The 17,562-nt window shown below is 41.0% G+C and overlaps 1 pseudogene; it reads right to left on the bottom strand.

Moving 5' to 3' along the window:
* Positions 1 to 257: 257 nt before the first annotated feature.
* LOC123800988 (14-3-3 protein theta pseudogene) lies at positions 258 to 1,174 on the bottom strand (annotated as a pseudogene).
* Positions 1,175 to 17,562: the final 16,388 nt, after the last annotated feature.

Genomic DNA, 17,562 nt, shown 5'->3' on the forward strand with positions numbered 1-17,562 from the left:
ACCAAAAAAGAATATATGAAGAGCACAGAAAAGTTGCACACTGAAAGGAAACCCCCAAAGAAGAGTGAGGGAATGTAGAAATTAAGAAGTTATGTGGAACACTTCTTAAATTATAATGAAGTATATTTTCATATTTTCACAGTAATACAAAACACAGTTGCTTGCAGAACTGGTTCAGATTACTTAAATACCAGATACATTTTTAGTCCTCTCTATAAGTGTTTGGAAGTTACTTATGTTTATATGAAATGAAGCTGTTAATACTTTCCTACAGCAGTAACTGCACACCAGGAAGGCCAAAACAAACACCAGTCAAGGAATGGAGTTTTCCCAAAGCTGCAGTGTGAGAAGACTGTAAACAGGTGATTCCATACACATGAATAGGTTTCTTTGCTATAGGAAAGCCAAATGGAGTAAGTAATGGAGATGTGTAAAAAGGTTTCTTGAGGGGAAGAAAGATGATACCCTGTATGCATATCGTTTTCTGCCCCTTCTGACACATCACCTTCTTCTCCTGCACTGTCTGCTGTCCGTAATGCTAGGTTGTGTCTAAGCAACTGCACGACGAGGGTGCTGTCTTTGCATGAGTCTTCATTCAGTGTATCAAGTTCTCAATGCCCTCATCAAAAGCTGCTTTAGCCGGTGTGCAGGCAAGCTCTGGGTTAGTAAGGCTCTCACAGTAAAATACGGAAAGGTTAAGAGCCAGCCCAGGCAGATTGGGTGTGTGGTTGCCTCTCTTTCTGGCTCATATCAAAAGCCTCTTGGTAAGCGCCCTGGGAATTCTCGATCCTCACCACATGCAACTTCAGCAAGGGGCCAGAAGTAATCTCCCTTCATTTTCATACAGAATCCCTTACTCTCTGGATTAGTTGCATTGGCTATTAAATACTTACCCAACAATTCCAGCACGTGGTACAGACGGACCTCAGCTCAGACTCCACTTTTTCCCAATAGTCCTTAATCAGCCACAACTCCTCGTTGGAGGTGTTGGTTTTCTGCTCCACGCTCAAGATGACGCTCCAGGCTGACCTGTGGCCCCTGACCATGTTTCTGTAGGCCACTGAGAGCAGGCTGTGCTCCTTATTAGACAGCTCAGTGCCTGACTGGGCACAGCCGTGTCGTCATAGCGCTGGGCCTGCTCTGCCAGCTTCACCTTCTAGATCAGTTCCATCTTCTCCACGGGGATGGGGAGAGAAGAGCGAGGGCGGGCACTGACCTGGATCTGGAGGAGGCGTGAGGCGGGCCTTCACATCTCCACGGCCACAGTGCAAGTCCCACCACTTTGATCCGCTTTTCAGAATAGCGTTGTGTTCTTCAAGTCTGTGACGTCTGTTTGGTACTTTCTTGTACTTTCCATCTCTTTGTTGAAGTTTCCACTATGTTCATCCCTTCTCCTGCGTTTGCTGAGCATCTCCCCATTATTTTGAAGTCTTTATCAGGTAAATGGCTTGTCTCCATTTTGCTAAGGACTTTTTCTGAGGTTTTATCTTGTTGTGAATTGAAAACATATTGTGTTTCTTCATTTTGCTTGATTGCCTCTGTTGCGTTTTAGGCATTAAAGAGCCACTTCTCCCAGTCTTGGAGTAGTGGCCTTGTGTAGGAGATGAAACTTACTGTTCACCCCTGCCCTAGCTCTTTGTTGTCTCTCAAACCTTTGTGATTGTCCAAGTACACTCTTGTTTTTAGTGGTTCCCAGTGTTCGAGGCTATGCCAAGACCTGACCCTCAGGAAGCAGCTTTTAAAGTATGCACATATAAATGGTCTGTGGGACCACAAGCATGAATCACGCTGGCCACCGGAACCGAGTGGTATACAGATGTTCCCTAGATGGCAGCCAGCAAATCAGGATGACAGAAAAGTGTACACATTCTTTTTGGGAGATACTGGTAGCCTGGAATAAGGCAGAGGGAGAGCACAAAGATGGCACCCACCAGCCTCTGTCCCCAGAGAACACCTCAGTGCATTCCTAGATGTGTGCCAAGCCAGATGTCTGCCCCTCATGCCAAACCTCCAGGACAGGCAAATAGGCCTCTTTTCTAGAAAGACTGGGGTGAGTTTCATTCTGAGGTCTGTGCAGTGCCCTGGGGGTGGTAGCCTGCCAAAGTACTATCTTTCCACTTGTTACAATCCCATTGGGTCCAGGAATGCATGGCCCCCGGCCAGCAGAGCCAGGCAGTCAGGGGTGTCCCCTGGACAGCAGCCATAAAATGTGTGGTTCCAGACATAAAAACCAGAGCACAGATATGTGTAAAAGTTCCCCTCTGGGAAATACTGGCACTCAGGAGCATGGCAGAGGGAGAATTTGAAGGTGACACTTGCCAGCCTTCATCCCCAGAGAGTACCCCAGCAGGCTCCTACATGTGTGGTAAATTAGATCCCTCATCCTCAGGCCACTGATTAAAGATAAGAAAATAAGACTGGGTGCCTTTCAGTCAGCTATTTCTGTACTGATCCCTGGGGTGAGGCCATGAGTGGAAGTCCTAGAACAGCCATTTCTCAGTGTTGGTCTCATGGACACAAGCACTGTTGATTTTCAAAAACAGGTTGTTTCGGTGGCTTGTCTCTGTGGTGCAAGTCTTAAAAGTTGGGGTACCCAATGTGGTGCTCAGTCCCTTCACTCCCTAGTGAAAAGCTCCCTAGCCACTGACAACCACTATATATTTGACTAATCTAGGTCCCTCATTTAAGTAGAATCATACACTGGTCTTTTTGTGACAGGTTTATTTCACTTAGCATAACGTCCTGACGTCGTATCCATGTTGAAGCATGTGTCAGAATTTTCATTGTTTCTAAGGCTGAATAGTATTCAGTTTTATGTATATACCACATCTAATTTACCTAGTCATCTGCAGAGGGACCCTTGGGTTACTTGCACTTTTGGCTCCTGTGACTAACGATGCCATGAACATGGGTGTACAAATATCTGGTTGAGTCCCTGCTTTCAGTTCTTTGAGGTGTATAGCCAGAGACGGAGTTGCTGGAGCATATCGTAATTCTCTTTTACCTTTTGGAGAGATCACCATAATGTTTTCCGCAGAAGCTGCGCTTGACTACCAGTAGTTGACACGATTTGCAGGTTTTCTACCTTCTTGCCAAAACGTGTTTTGTGTAATCTTGTTCTGTTTATAAAAGCTGTTCTAATGGGTGTGAAGTGCTTTGGCATTGTGGCTTTGATTTGCATTTCTCTAATGATTGGTGATAATGAACAACTTTTCATGTGCTTATTGGCCATTTGCTCTTTGGAAAAATGTCTATTCAAGTCCTCTGACCACCTTTTAACCTGGTTACTCTTTTGTTGTTTTAATGCTCTGTTTTTACGTATCAAAATTATATTTGCTATACACTTTTTTCCTTTATAGTAATTGTTTTCATATATTGTTAACCCTGTTTCACTTAAATATATGTGTGGAGAGGCTTACTGAGTGATGATAAAAACTATATTCCAGGTCAATAAACTTTAGAATTCAGAATTCTAAGGAACCTATTATATACACATAAGTTGTTATTTAGAAGATTTATATTTTATAAGAAGAAATTATTAAAAATTACAAAGTAAGGCTGTATTTTTCAAGCAAGACATATTTAATACTTCTCTTTTCAATAATTGCCCAAGATCAACAGAAAGAACAGAAACAAAAAAAACTAACTCCGTCTGCAATGAAATTCAGAGACCTAATACAAATCACAAGATTTGAAACAGAAAATTGGCAGACAAATGTCACCACATTTAGCTGATTAGAAGAAGGTTTCGATGTCCTGCAGACACTAACTGTACTAAAATTTAGAAGGTACTGATGCTGGAAGGCCATGTCTGAGGACCCAGGAAGGGTCCGGCAGTACCAGCCAAGAGGGTCCTTGGCTTTGCCCAGGATGGAAATCAAATGTGATCCAGCAGAAAGTGAGAGCAGAGTTTATTGATGATATAGAGAGAGCAGATACAGATGGAGTGTCTGGGAGACTCAGAAAGGAAAGGACCATGAGTCTGTCTTTGCTTGAAGTCTGGGAGGGTTTTTGTTTTTTTGTTTTTGTTTTTGAGGATGGTGGTCTGGTGTACATGTCCTCTCAGGCATCCAGGAGTCAGAACAAAGACAAGGGGCTAAGTGTTATTCCTTGGAGCCAGGGCATCTTGGTCTTAAGATGTCTAGGCTCATGGTCTGGAATATGCAGATGATAGCTTTGTCCAGCCATTCTCACCTGCTCTTCCTTAGCTGTTATCTATTCTAAAGAAATCATTAACTCCTTATCCCTTAGCAAGGAGGACATACACTATTTGCATTATGAGGCATGTGTAAAGAGGGGTGGGGGTGCAGGTCCTAGCAAGACTAGAAACAGGAAAAGGAGCAAAGAACGGTTTTTTATGGAGTCGTTCAGTTTCCCTGTCTCAGTATGCCACTGGCTTAGCAGTCAAGCAGTGAGAGATTAGGAAAATGGCATCTGAGCTAGAAAAATCGAGACACTTGTTATGTTGTGGCAAAAAGTCTAGTCCAGCTCTAGCCTCCAATAATTTTTCTTGCTGGGAGGCTGAAGGAGAGCACCTCACAGCCCTCACTCACCTCCAGTCAGTCACCGGATGTGGTGTTCACTGAATGAATCTTTCAAGCACAAGCTGACAAATTGGCTTAGCTCCGTTTAAGCCAAAGCCTATATAAGTCACTAAATCCTGTCTATTTTACTTTCTCTGTCTCTCCAGTCTTTTCCCTCCAGTCCGTCTACTCTCCACTGGGTGAATGTGGTGCTCCTTTGGGTATTTCTCTCTACAGGGCAGAGAAATAAAGCTAAAAACCTCATCTTTTAGACTTCCTTGCTGGATGGATTCTAGAAGCAATTGGAAGTCCACGAATCAGATGCACTGTAGTGACAGGTGACCATTCAGGGAAGTCTGATGTTTTTGTTAGCAAGTACAGCCAGAGAGGCCTTGGCTTTATTCTGCGGCAGCATTAGCAGAGACCCCATCTGGCCACTGTCTTCACGGGTGAGACACACGAGACCGATGGCCAATCTATTTTTGTTAGCGCAGATCTGGAAGGCATGATGACAGCCTGCATGCAGCCTGATCCATGGACCAAAGCCAGAGTGTGTTAGTGAAGCCAGTGGTTCCAGTTCCCCCCCTCCCAGTCTCTGACAACCTCCCTGTCTCCTGGTCAGCCGTGCTAGGAAAGCCATTCTCAGAAGCTCAGCCTGGCCCGGCCAGACTGTCTTTCCAATAATTTTGTAGGTATGAATTTTGATTATCAAAGACTTTTTGCTTCAAAACAGCTGGAGTGGTTTGTGCTATCTGCACTCACCCCTGGCTAAAAGAGCATTAGATGATATTCTCCATTTATACAGTGGACAGGATAAAAGGGCATCCTAAAACTACATCCTGCCCATTCCCGAGCTGCTTGCTTCTAACACTCCTTGGCACGCTGCAGTGTAGTTAACGAGACGATCCTGGATTCACCCAGCTTTGCCACTTCTACAGTTTGCACGTACAGTTTCTATGTACATACGGCTCCCTTACAAGACATGCACATATCACCCTGTGCTTGCTTCCGATGTCACGCTCTTTAATCCAATATAACATGAGTTTTTAAATGGAATTATTGACATGTTCTATTGGTGTCAAGTGTACACATAAAGGTGTAAAAATTCTAAACATTACTAGCTGCTGATGGTAAGTGTAGTCACCAGCTTTTACAAAACACTGTCATTACAAGATTATTGCCCATATACCCCATGCAATAATTTCACATACCTGGTATTCATTTTATCACTGGAAGCTTGTAACCCTTGATACCATTTATTCATTTCACCCCAAACCGTGCCCACCATCCCACTGGTGAGCACCATTTTGTTCTCTGTATTTAGTAGTCTGCTTTCATTTGTTTCTTAGATTTTTCTTGGTAGGTTGGTTTGTTTTTGAAATTCCAAATATAAGGATAATCCTACGGTATTTGTCATATTCTGTCTCACTAATTTCACTTAGCATTAGGCTCTCTAGGACCATAACTGTTTCATCAAATGAAACATCTTTTTTCAAGGCCGAGTAATACTCCATTCTTTTTTTTAATAGTATTTTTTTATTATGTTAGTCACCATACAGTACATCCCTAGTTTTTGATGCAATGTTCCATGATTCATTACTTGCGTATAACACCCAGTGCACCATGCAATATGTGCCCTCCTTACTACCCATCACCAGCCTATCCCATTCCCTCACCCCCCTCCCCTCTGAAGCCCTCAGTTTGCTTCCCAGAGTCCACAGTCTCTCATGGTTCATTCCCCCTTCTGATTACCCCCCCTTTCTTTATCCCTTTCTTCCCCTACCGATCATCATTCTTATGTTCCATAGATGAGAGAAATCATATGAAAGTTGTCTTTCTCTGCTTGACTTATTTCACTTAGCATTATCTCCTCCAGTGCCGTCCATGTTGCAGCAAATGTCGAGAATTCGTTCTTTCTGATAGCTGAGTAATATTCCATTGTATATATGGACCACAACTTTTTAATCCAGTCATCTGTTGAAGGGCATCTTGGCTCCTTCCACAATTTAGCTATTGTGGACAATGCTGCTATGAACATTGGGGTGCATTTGGCCCTTCTCTTCACTACATCTGTATCTTTGGGGTAAATACCCAGTAGTGCAATTGCTGGATCATAGGGTAGCTCAATTTTTAAGTTTTTAAGGGACCTCCACACTGTTTTCCAGAGTGGCTGTACCAACTTGCATTCCCACCAACAATGTAGGAGGGATCCCCTTTCTCCACATCCTCTCCAGCAATTGTTGTTTCCTGCACTGTCAATTTTTGCCATTCTAACTGGCGTAAGGTGGGATCTCAGTGTGGTTTTGATTTGAATTTCCCTGATGGCTAATGATTTTGAACATTTTTTCATGTGTCTGTTAGCCATTTGTATGTCTTCATTGGAGAAGTGTCTATTCATATCTTCTGCCCATTTTTTGATTTATTTGTTTCTCATGTATTGAGTTTGAGAAGTTCTTTGTAGATCTTGGATACCAGTCTTTTATCTGTAGTGTCATTTGCAAATATTTTCTCCCATTCCGTGGGCTGCCTCTTAGTGTTTTTTGACCGTTTCCTTGGTTGTGCAGAAGCTTTTATCTTGATGAAGTCCCACAAGTTCATTTTTTCTTTTGTTTCTCTTGCCTTTGGAGATGTGTCATGAAAAAAGTTGCTGTGGCCGATGTCGTAGAGGTTGCTGCCTATGTTCTTCTCTAGAATTTTGATGGATTCCTGTCTCACATCGAGGTCTTTCATCCATTTGGAGTTTATTTTTGTGTATGGTGTGAGGGAGTGGTCAAGTTTCATTCTTTTGCATGTAGCTGTCCAATTTCCCCAGCACCATTTATTCAAGAGACTTTTTTTCCACCGGATGTTTTTTCCTGCTTTGTCAAAGATTAGTTGCCCAAAGAGCCGAGGGTCCATTTCTGGGTTCTCTCTTCTGTTCCATTGGTCTGTGTGTCTGTTTTTGTGCCAGTACCATGCTGTCTTTGTGATCACAGCTTTGTAGTACAGCTTTAAATCGGCAACGTGATGCCCCCAGCTTTGTTTTTCCTTTTCAACAGTTCCTTGGCGATTCGGGGCCTTTTCTGGTTCCATACAAATTTAAGGGCTGTTTGTTCCAGTTCTTTGAAAAATGTCATTGGTATTTTGATCGGGATGGCACTGAAAGTGTAGATTGCTCTGGGTAGCATGGACATTTTAACTATGTTAATTCTTCCGATCCATGAGCATGGAATATTTTTCCATCTTTTTGTGTCTTCTTCAATGTCTTTCAAGAGTGACTTGTAGTTTCTAGAATATAGATCATTTATGTCTCTGGTTAAGTTAATTCCAAGATAATGTATGATTTTTGGTGCTATTGTAAATGGAACGGATTCCCTAATTTCTCTTTCTTCAGTCTCATTATTCGTGTATAGAAATGCAACTGATTTCTGAGCATTGATTTTTGTATCCTGCCACATTACTGAATTGCTCTATAACTTCTAGTAGTTTGGGGGTGGATTCTTTTGGGTTTTCCATATAAAGTATCATGTCATCTGTGAAGAGAGACATTTTGACTTCTTTGCCAATTTGGATACCTTTTATCCCTTTTTGTTGTCTGATTGCTGTTGCAAGGACTTCTAGTACTATGTTGAATAATAATGGTGAGAGTGGGCATCCTTGTCGTGTTCCTGATCTTAAGGGAAAGGCTTCCAGCTTTTCCCCATTGAGAATAATATTTGCAGTAGGCTTTTCATAGATGGTTTTTATGAAATTGAGGAATGTATCCTCTATCCCTATACTCTGAAGTGTTTTAATCGGGAAAGGATGCTTTATTTTGTCAAATGCTTTTTCTGCATCAATTGAGAGGATCATATGGTTCTTGAATCTTCTTCTTGATATGATCTATCACACTGATCGATTTGTGAATGTTGAACCACCCTTGCATCCCAGGGATGAATCCCACTTGGTCATGATGGATAATCATGTACTGTTGGATCCTATTAGCTAGGATCTTGTTGAGAATTTTGGCATCCATATTCATCAGAGATATCGATCTATAATTCTCCTTTTTGATGGGGTCCTTGCCTGGTTTGGGGATCAAGGTAATACTGGCCTCATAGAATGAGTTTGGGAGTTTTCCTTCTGTTTCTATTTTTTGAAACAGCTTCAGGAGAATAGGTATTATTTCTTCTGTGAATGTTTGGTAGAATTCCCCAGGAAAACCATCTGGGCCTGGAGTCTTGTTTTTTGGAAGGTTGTTTATCACTGACTCAATCTCTTCATAATTAATTGGCCTGTTTAAAAAATCAATTTCTTCCTGTTTCAGTCTTGGTAGTTTATAGGTTTCCAGGAAGTCCTCCATCTCTTCCAGCTTGCTTAATTTATTGGTATAAAGCTGTTGATAAAAGTTTCTAATAATCCTTCCAATTTCATTGGTGTTGGTTGTGACCTCTCCTTTTTCATTCATAATTTTATTAATTTGGGTCTTTTCTCTATTCTTTTGGATAAATCTTGCCACTGGTCTGTCAATTTTATTCTCTCAAAGAACAAGCTTCTAGTTCTGTTGATCTGCTCTACTGTACTCCTGGTTTCTAATTCATTGATTTCTTCTCTAATCTTGGTCAACTGCTTCCTCATGTGTGGATTAGGCCTGTCCCTCTGTTGCTGTTCTAGCCTCTTGAGGTGAGAATATAAAAACTGCATTTTAGATTTTTCTATTCTTTTGAGTGAGGCTAGGATGGCTATGTATTTTCCCCTTAGGACTGACTTTGCAGTATCCCATAGGTTTTGGACCGTTGTGTTTTCATTCTCATTGGTCTCCATAAATTGTTTAAATTGATTTTTAATTTCCTGGTTTATCCAATCATTCCTGAGCAGGATGGTTCTTAGTTTCCAAGTGTTTGAGTTTCTTCCAAATTTTTCCTTGTGATTCAGTTCCAATTTCAAAGCATTGTGGTCTGAGAACATGCAGGGAATAATTTCATTCTTTTGGTATCGGTTGAGACCTGTTTTGTGACCCACTATATGGTCTATTCTGGAGAAGGCTCCATGTGCATTCGAAAAGAATGAGTATTCTGTTGTTCTGGGGTGTAGTGTTCTATATATATCTATGAGGTCCATCTGGTCTAGTATGTCATTCAAAGCTCTTGTTTCTTTGTTGATTTTCTGTTTAGGTGATCTGTCTATTGCTGATAGTTGAGTGTTGAGGTCCCCTACTATTAACGTATTTTTATCTATGTGTCTCTTTAGTCTGGTTAAGAGTTGGCTTGTGTATCTTGCTGCTCCCCTGTTGGGGGCGTAGATATTTATAATTGTCATATCCACTTGTTGGATACATCCTTGAAGAATAATATAGTGTCCTTCTGTATCTCTAACTACAGTCTTTAGTTTAAAATCTAATCTGTCTGATATGAGAATTGCCACCCCAGCTTTCTTTTGAGGTCCATTGGCATGAAAAATATTTTCCATCCCTTCACTTTCAGTCTGGATGTATCTTTAGTTTCAAGATGAGTCTCTGGTAGACAGCAAATGGATGGGTCATGTCTTTTTATCCAATCTGCAACCCTGTGTCATTTATGGGAGCATTTAGGCCATTCACATTGAGAGTGATTATTGAGAGATATGATTTTAATGATGTCATGTTGCCTTTAAGTCTTTGTTTCTATAGTTTGTAAATTTCTGTTCTGTATCACTCTTGGGGTCTTTTTACTTTTCTAGAACCCCCCCCTTAATATCTCCTGTAGGGCTGGTTTTGTGGTTACGAATTTGGTCAGTGTCCGGCGATCCTGGAAGGTCCTTATCTCTCCATTAATTCTGAATGACAGCCTTGCTGGATAAAGGATCCTTGGCTGCACGTTTTTCTTGGATAGAGCTTTAAAAATACCCTGCCAACCGTTCCTCTCATTCCAGGTCTGAGTAGACAGGTCTGACATAATTCTGATATTTTTGCCTCTGTACACGAGAAATTTCTTCACCCTGGCCACTTTCAATACTGTATCCTTGGATCTAATATTTGCGAATTACACTGTGACGTGATGTGGCGTAGTTTTGTCGTGGTTGACCTTGGGAGGGGTCCTTTCTGCCTCTTGGACACAAATGCTTGTTTCCTTTTCCAGATTAGGGAAGTTCTCAGCTACAATTTGTTCAACTATCTCTTCTAGACCTCTCTCTTTCTCCACCCCCTCGTGGATGCCAATGATTCTGACATTGGAACGTTTCATTGAGTCAGTAATCTCCCTTAATCTACATTCTTGAGATTGGTTTTTTTGAGCCAAGTTTCTGTTTTAACTTTCTCTTCTACCATCCCATCCTCCAATTCACTAATTCGTTCCTCTGCCTCATTTACCGTGGCCCTCAGAGCATCTAGTTTAGACTGCATTTGATTCATAGCATTTTTAATTTCTGCCAGATTCGCTCTCATTTCCACCCTTAGAGATTCTATATTCTCGTTAATATTTTCGTTAATATTTTTTTCAAGTCTACACATCATCTTGACCATTGTTACTCTGAATTCCATTTCTGATAATTTGGTTATATCCATATCCATCAGTTCTGTGGCAGAGGCCACAGACTCATTATCTTTTCTTTGCTGGGCGGGGGGGGGGGGAATTTCTCTTTCTCCTCATTCTGATGAGGAGAGGTTGCAGGGTTTCCCAGAGCCCAAATTATTGACCAGGACCCAGGCAGTGTGCTCTTGTTTTATAGGGACCTTAGGGATGTGGGCTTCTTGATTTTTCAGCCTGCCTTCTGGGGGAGGGGCCTGCCGCGCTGATACTCAGGCAACCCTGTTTGGGTAGAGTCTCCCTGTCCCCTGCGAGGGGGGATGGGGTGGGCACAATGTGAGCTGGTATTTCCGGGCTTTTGTTCTCTGGCAGCTTTCCCTGGTGGTTTTCTGTGGCTCTTCTGAGAGTCAGCAGTGGCCGTATCCTAGCCTCTGTCTCAGAACAGAGAGATCGCAGTCCGCTCTCCACTGAGCTCTCTTGGCCTCTTTAACTCTGTTTCTGTCGGTGCTGCTAGAAACCCTGCAGCGTCCTGGGTTGTGCACCACACAGCCGCTCTCCCAGCCCTCGCTTCCAGGGCTTGCACGTCTATGTCCTTTGTGCTTCTAACACCGCCAGCCGCCTGGTTCCCACGCGTGCTCCCTTGCTCTCTGTTTCAGTGTGGTTCTGCACTCCGGAGCGCCGGTTTTCACTTTGGATGCACACGTTCCCCAGAGCTCCCGGTCTCAGTCTGGTTCCAGTGAGCACACCAGAGCTCCGTGAAAAGTCTGGTGGCGCGAGTTCCCGGACTCACGTCCTTAGTCTGCTCTCTTGCAGGTGCTGGCCCGTGAGTCCGCCCACTCCCCCATGCAGGTGGCTGCCGCTTCCTGGCGCCCGAACTCGGTGGCTCCCTCCCCTTCCGTTTATCTTCCGATATCTGTGCGAGGTTTCACGGCTCCCCGCTTCGTACCTCAGTACTCAGCGCTGGAGATGTTCATTTGTAGAGATCCAGATGTATCTTCCTGCATCTCAGGCTGATTCCGTGGATGTTCAGGCTGGTCTGGTACCTATCCAGCTCGACTCGGGACCGGCTGAAAAAGGGGTCCCCTACTCCACCATCTTAAGTCTCCAGGAATAATACTCCAGTCTATATGTGTACCACTTGTTCTCGATCCATTCACCTGTCAGTGGATACTTGGGTCTCCTCCCTATCTAGACTATAGTGGGTAATGCTGCAACCAAAATCAAGGTGATTATACCTCTTCAAATTAGTGTTGTTTCTTTGCATGAATACACAGCTGTGGAAATAATGGATCACATGTTATTTCTCTGTAATTTTGAAGGAATATTCAGACTGTTTCCCCCACAGAGTGCACCAAATTATGTTCAGCCTAGCAGTGCACGAGGGTTCCTGTTTTGTTTATACCCTTGGCAACTCTTGGTATTTCTACCCTTTGGGTTACCCCATTCTGACAGTTATCAGCTGATATCACACTGTGGATTTGATTTGCCTTTCCCAGATGACTGGTGATGTTGAGCACTTTCCATGTGTCTGTTGGCCATCTGGATGTCTTCTCTGAAAAGGTCTATTCAGGGCCTCTGCCCAAGTTTTCATCTGATTTGGTGGTGGTCTGTGTTGACTTGTAAAAGTTCTTCCAGTACTTTGGATGTGCAGCCCTTATAGGGTTTGCAGAAGTCTTCTCCCATTCAGTAAGCTGTCTTTGCATTTAGTTGAGGGTCTCCTTGCTGTACGAGAGCATCACATTTCGGTGTGGTCCCAATAGTTGATTTCTGCCCTTGGTTCCCTTGCCTCGGGAGACCTACCTAGAAAAGTGTTGCAAAGGCCAAGGTCCCAGTAGTTACTGCCAATGTCTTCTTGCAGTTTTATGGTCTCAGGTCTCACATGTGGGTCTCTAATGCATTTCAAGTTTATTTTCGTGTGAGGGTCAGAAAGTGGTCCAGTTTTATTGTGCACGTACTATCCAGTTTTCCCAGCACCATGTGTTGAACAGACTGTCTTTTCCCCATAGACTATCTTGCCACCTATGTTGTAGATTCATTGACTATATAAGCTTGCATTTGTTCTGTGGCTATTTCCTTCCATTGATCTATGTGTTTATTTTTGGTGCCAGTAACTTTACACACACACACACACACACACACACACACACACACACACACGACAACTATAGCTTTGGAGTGTATCTTGAAATCTGGGACTGTGACACCTCCAGCTTTATTCTCAAGATTTCTTTGTGTGAGGATTTTTGTGATTTGGTACCAAATTTAGGATTTTTTTTTTTAGTTATCTGAAAAATGCTGTCAGTATTTTGATAGGGCTTGCATCAGATGTGTACCTTGCTTTGGGTAGTATGACCATTTCCACAGTATTCATTCTTGCAGTCCTTGAATGTGCTATATCATTCCATCAGTGTGTGTCGTTCTCAATTCCCTTCCTTCATGTTTTTGCATTTTTAGAGCATAAGTCTTCCCCTGCTGGTTAGTATCTAATCATAGGTGCTTTATTTTTGTGTAATTGATAATGGGATTTTTTTTTAAATCGTTTCTCTGTTATTAGTGTATAAAAATTACTTGTTTCTGTATATTCTGTATCCCCTGGCTTTACTGAAGTTATTAATTGCTTCAAATAGTTTTTGAAGCAGTTCGAATTTTGTTTATAAACTGTACCATATCATCTGCTTAATGACAGTTTTACTTTTTTTTTCTTTTTTTTCTTTTTTTTTTTTTTTGGCCAATTTTGACGACTTTCACTTTTTCTCATCTGGCTGGTGCATTTAGGGCTTCCAGTACTATGTTGAAATAAAGTGGTGATAATGGAACTTCTTGTCTTGTTCTTGGTCTTTGAGGGAAGAGCTCACAGTTTTTCACCATTAAATACGATTTAGCTTTCTGTTCATTATGTTATTTGTTGAGGTATGTCTCCTCTAAACCTACTTCATGGGAGTTTTTTTTTTTTATCATGAATGCGTGTATTATTTATTGTGTCGAGTGTTTTTCTGCATCAATTCAGGTGGTTTTTCTGCTTTTCCTGTTAATGCGATGTATATGTATCACACGGATTCATTTGCAAACAGTGAACCACACTTGCATCCCTGTAATAAATCGTACTTGATTGTGGCAAATAAATTTTTGTTTTTTGAATTGTTTTTGCCAAAGTGTTGTTAATTTTTGGATCTGTGTTATTCTGATTTATTGATACTGAACCATTCTTGCATTCCTGGAATAGCTCTTACTTGATCATGGTGAATGCTTTTTAAATATATCTCTGGATTCTGGTTGCTAAGGTTTTAAGAATTTTTGAATCTCTAGGTGCCTGGGTAGCTCAGTTTGTTAAGTGTCTGACTCTCGGTTTTGGCCCAGGTCATGATCTCTGGGTCGTGAGATGGAGCTCTTCATCACACTCCATGCTCAGTGCAGAGTCTGCTTTCCCTCTCCCTCTGCTCCTCCTCTAATAAAATCTATTTTTTTAAAAAAAAAAATTTTATTTCTATGTTCATCAGAGAGATTGGCTTGTAGTTCTTTTTTTGTAGTGTCTCTGTCTGGTTTTGGTATCAGGGTAATGCTGGCCTTATATAATAAATAGGAAGTTTTCCTTGTCATTCTATTTTTTGGAATAGTTTTAGAAACCTACATATTAACTCTTTACATGTTTGGTAGAATGCACCTGTGAAGCCATCTGGTCCTGGTCTTTTATTTGTTGGGAGATTTTGTTGTTCTTGTTTTGATTACTGATTACTAGTATTTTTTTTTAAATTCAATTTTGGAAGACTATATGTTCTAAGAATTTCTCTCTATGCCATTATCCAATTTGTTGACATATAGTTTTTCATAATATTCTCTTATAATCCATCTTATTTATGTGGTGGTGATTTCTTTTTTGTGATTTTATTCATTTGAGGCTTTTTTGATGAATCTAAAGTTTTATCTATCTGTTCGAAGACCCAGCTCCTTGTTTCATTGGTCTGTTCTTGTGCTTTTATAGCTTCTATTGCATTTATCTCTGCGCCCATCTTTGTTATTTTTTCCTTCAGCTAGCTTTGGGCTTTGTTTATTCTTTTTGTAGCTCTTTTAGGTCTAAGGTTAGGTTGTTTACTGGTTCCTTGAGGTCAGCCTATAATGCTATTAACTTACCTCTTAGATCTGCTTTTGCCGTGTTTCAAATAATTTGCACCATTGTGTTTTCATTTCCATTTGTCTCCATATATTTTAATTTCCTCTTTGACTTTTGGGTTGATCCATTCATTGCTTAGTAGCATGTTGTTTTACCTCCATGTATTTGTGTTCTTTCTGTATTTTTTCTTATAACTGATTTCCGGTTTCCTATGTTGTGGTCTGAAAAGATGCATGATATGAACTCAGTCTTCTTAAATTTATTGAGATTTGTTTTGTGGCCTAATATGTGATATATCCTGGAGAATGTTCAATTTGCACTTGGAAAGAATGTGTATTTTGATTTGGGTGGAATGGTCTGTATATATCAGGTTTGTCTGGTCTAACATGTTCTTCAAAGCTGCTGTTTGCTTATTGATTTTCTTTCTGGATGATTTTCCATTGCTGCAAGTTGTGTTAAAGTGCCCTATTATTGTATTACTGTCAATTTCTTTCTTTACATCTGTTAATATTTGCTTTATGTATTGGGTGTATCAATATTTACAACTGTTAGATCTTCTTGTTGGAGTGTTCCCTTAATCATTATGTAGTGCCCTTCTTTGTTGTTGTAGCCTTTGTTTTAAAATACATTTTTTTTCCGGGGCGCCTGGGTGGCACAGTCGTTAAGCACCTGCCTTTAGCCCAGGGTGTGATCCCAGGGTTCTGGGATTGAGCCCCGCATTGGGCTCCCTGCTCCACTGGGAGCCTGCTTCTTCTTCTCCCACTCCCCCTGCTTGTGTTCCCTCTCTCACTGCTGTCTGTCAAATAAATAAAATCTTTAAAAAATAAAACATAAAAAATTTAAAAATGCATTTTTTTCCAATATAAATATTGCTGCCCCAGTTCTTTGTTGGTGCTTTCATTTGCATGGTAGATGTTTTTCCAGCCCTTCACGTTCAGTCTGCATGTATCTTTAGATCCAAATTGAGTCTCTTGTGGGCAGTGTATAGAGGGGTCTTGTTTTTTTATCCATTCAGTCACCCTGTCTTTTGATAGGAGCATTTAGTCCATTTACATTTAAAGTAATTATTGATAGGTATGCATTTATTACAATTTTGTTAATTGTTTTCTGATTTTGTAGTTCCTTTTCTTGTGGTTTGCTTTCTTTAGTGTTATGCTTGGATTAGGTTTTTTATTAGTTACCATTAAGTTCATGTATAGTGTCTTGTATGTATAGCAGTCTTATGTTCAGGGTCGATAACTATTAAATTGATGGTTAAAGTTTGAACACGTTCTAAAAGCACTAAATTTTTACTCCCCTCTCTATATCTTATATCATATTTCACATCTTTGTGTATCCCTTGACTGATTTTATAGATATAATTGATCTTACTACTTTCATGTTTTAACCTCCACACTGTCTTTATGACTAATGTACTATCTTTATTAATGGCTGCTTTTACCTGTGAAATTTTTTCCCTTCATAATTTTCTTACTCTAGTTAATGTTTTGTTTCTACTCTAATAATTTTCTGTAATATTTCTTGTAAGGTTGATTCCATGGTGATAACTCCTTTAACTTTTGTCTGGGAAACTCTCTTAGCTCTCCTTCTAACCTGAATGATAGCTTTGGTGGAGAGAGTATTTGTCCTCATGGCTGCAGGGGTTTTCTTTTCAGCACTTTAAATATATCTTGCCATACCTTTCTGGCCTGCAGGGTTTCTGCTGAAAAATCAGGTGTTAGCCTTATGGGGTTTCCCTTGTGTTTTTTCTTTTCTCTTGCTGCTTTCAAAATTCTTTATCACTACTTTTTGCCATTTTAATTGTGTCTTGGCGTGGACCTTCTTCAGTTAATCTTTTAGAGCCTCTCTGTGCTTCTGAGGCCTAGATGTGGTTTTTTTCCCCCTAGAGTGGGAAATTTTTAGTTATTCCTTCAAAGAAGTTTTCTGCCCCCTCTTCTCCAAGATCCCTAAATTGCAAATGTTGTGATGCTTGGTGATGTCACTGAGTCCCCTTAGCCTATTCTCATTTTTTATTTATTTTCTTTCCTGCTCATCTTGGTTGCTATTTTTCAGATCACTGATCCTTTCTTCTGCATCATCTGACCTCTAATGTATTTTTAATTTGGTTATTGAATTCATTTTTTAAAATGTCTTCTCTTTGTTGAAGTTTTTGCTGAGGTTATCCAGTCTTTTTTTAAGTTCAGGAAGTATCTTTATGTTCATTACTTTGAGTCCTTTATCAGACACATTGCTTACCTCTGTTTCAGGTAGCTCTTCTGTGTTTCTTGTTCTTTCATTTAGAACCTTTTCCTTTGTCTCTATTTTCTCTGAGTTTGTTTCTGTGTATTAGGTCAGCTACATCCCCTGGTCTGACAGTAGTGACCTTGGGTAGAGGTCCTGTGGTGCCCTGGAGAACATTCCCCAGTCACCAGAACCAGGCAGTCCATGAGTGTCTCCGATTTGGGTTGCATGTGCCCTGCTCTTGTGGCTG

This window comes from Ursus americanus, chromosome 10, assembly GCF_024610735.1.
Source record: "Ursus americanus isolate L20-20 chromosome 10, mUrsAme1.1.p, whole genome shotgun sequence".
Classification (NCBI taxonomy): Eukaryota; Metazoa; Chordata; class Mammalia; order Carnivora; family Ursidae; genus Ursus; species Ursus americanus.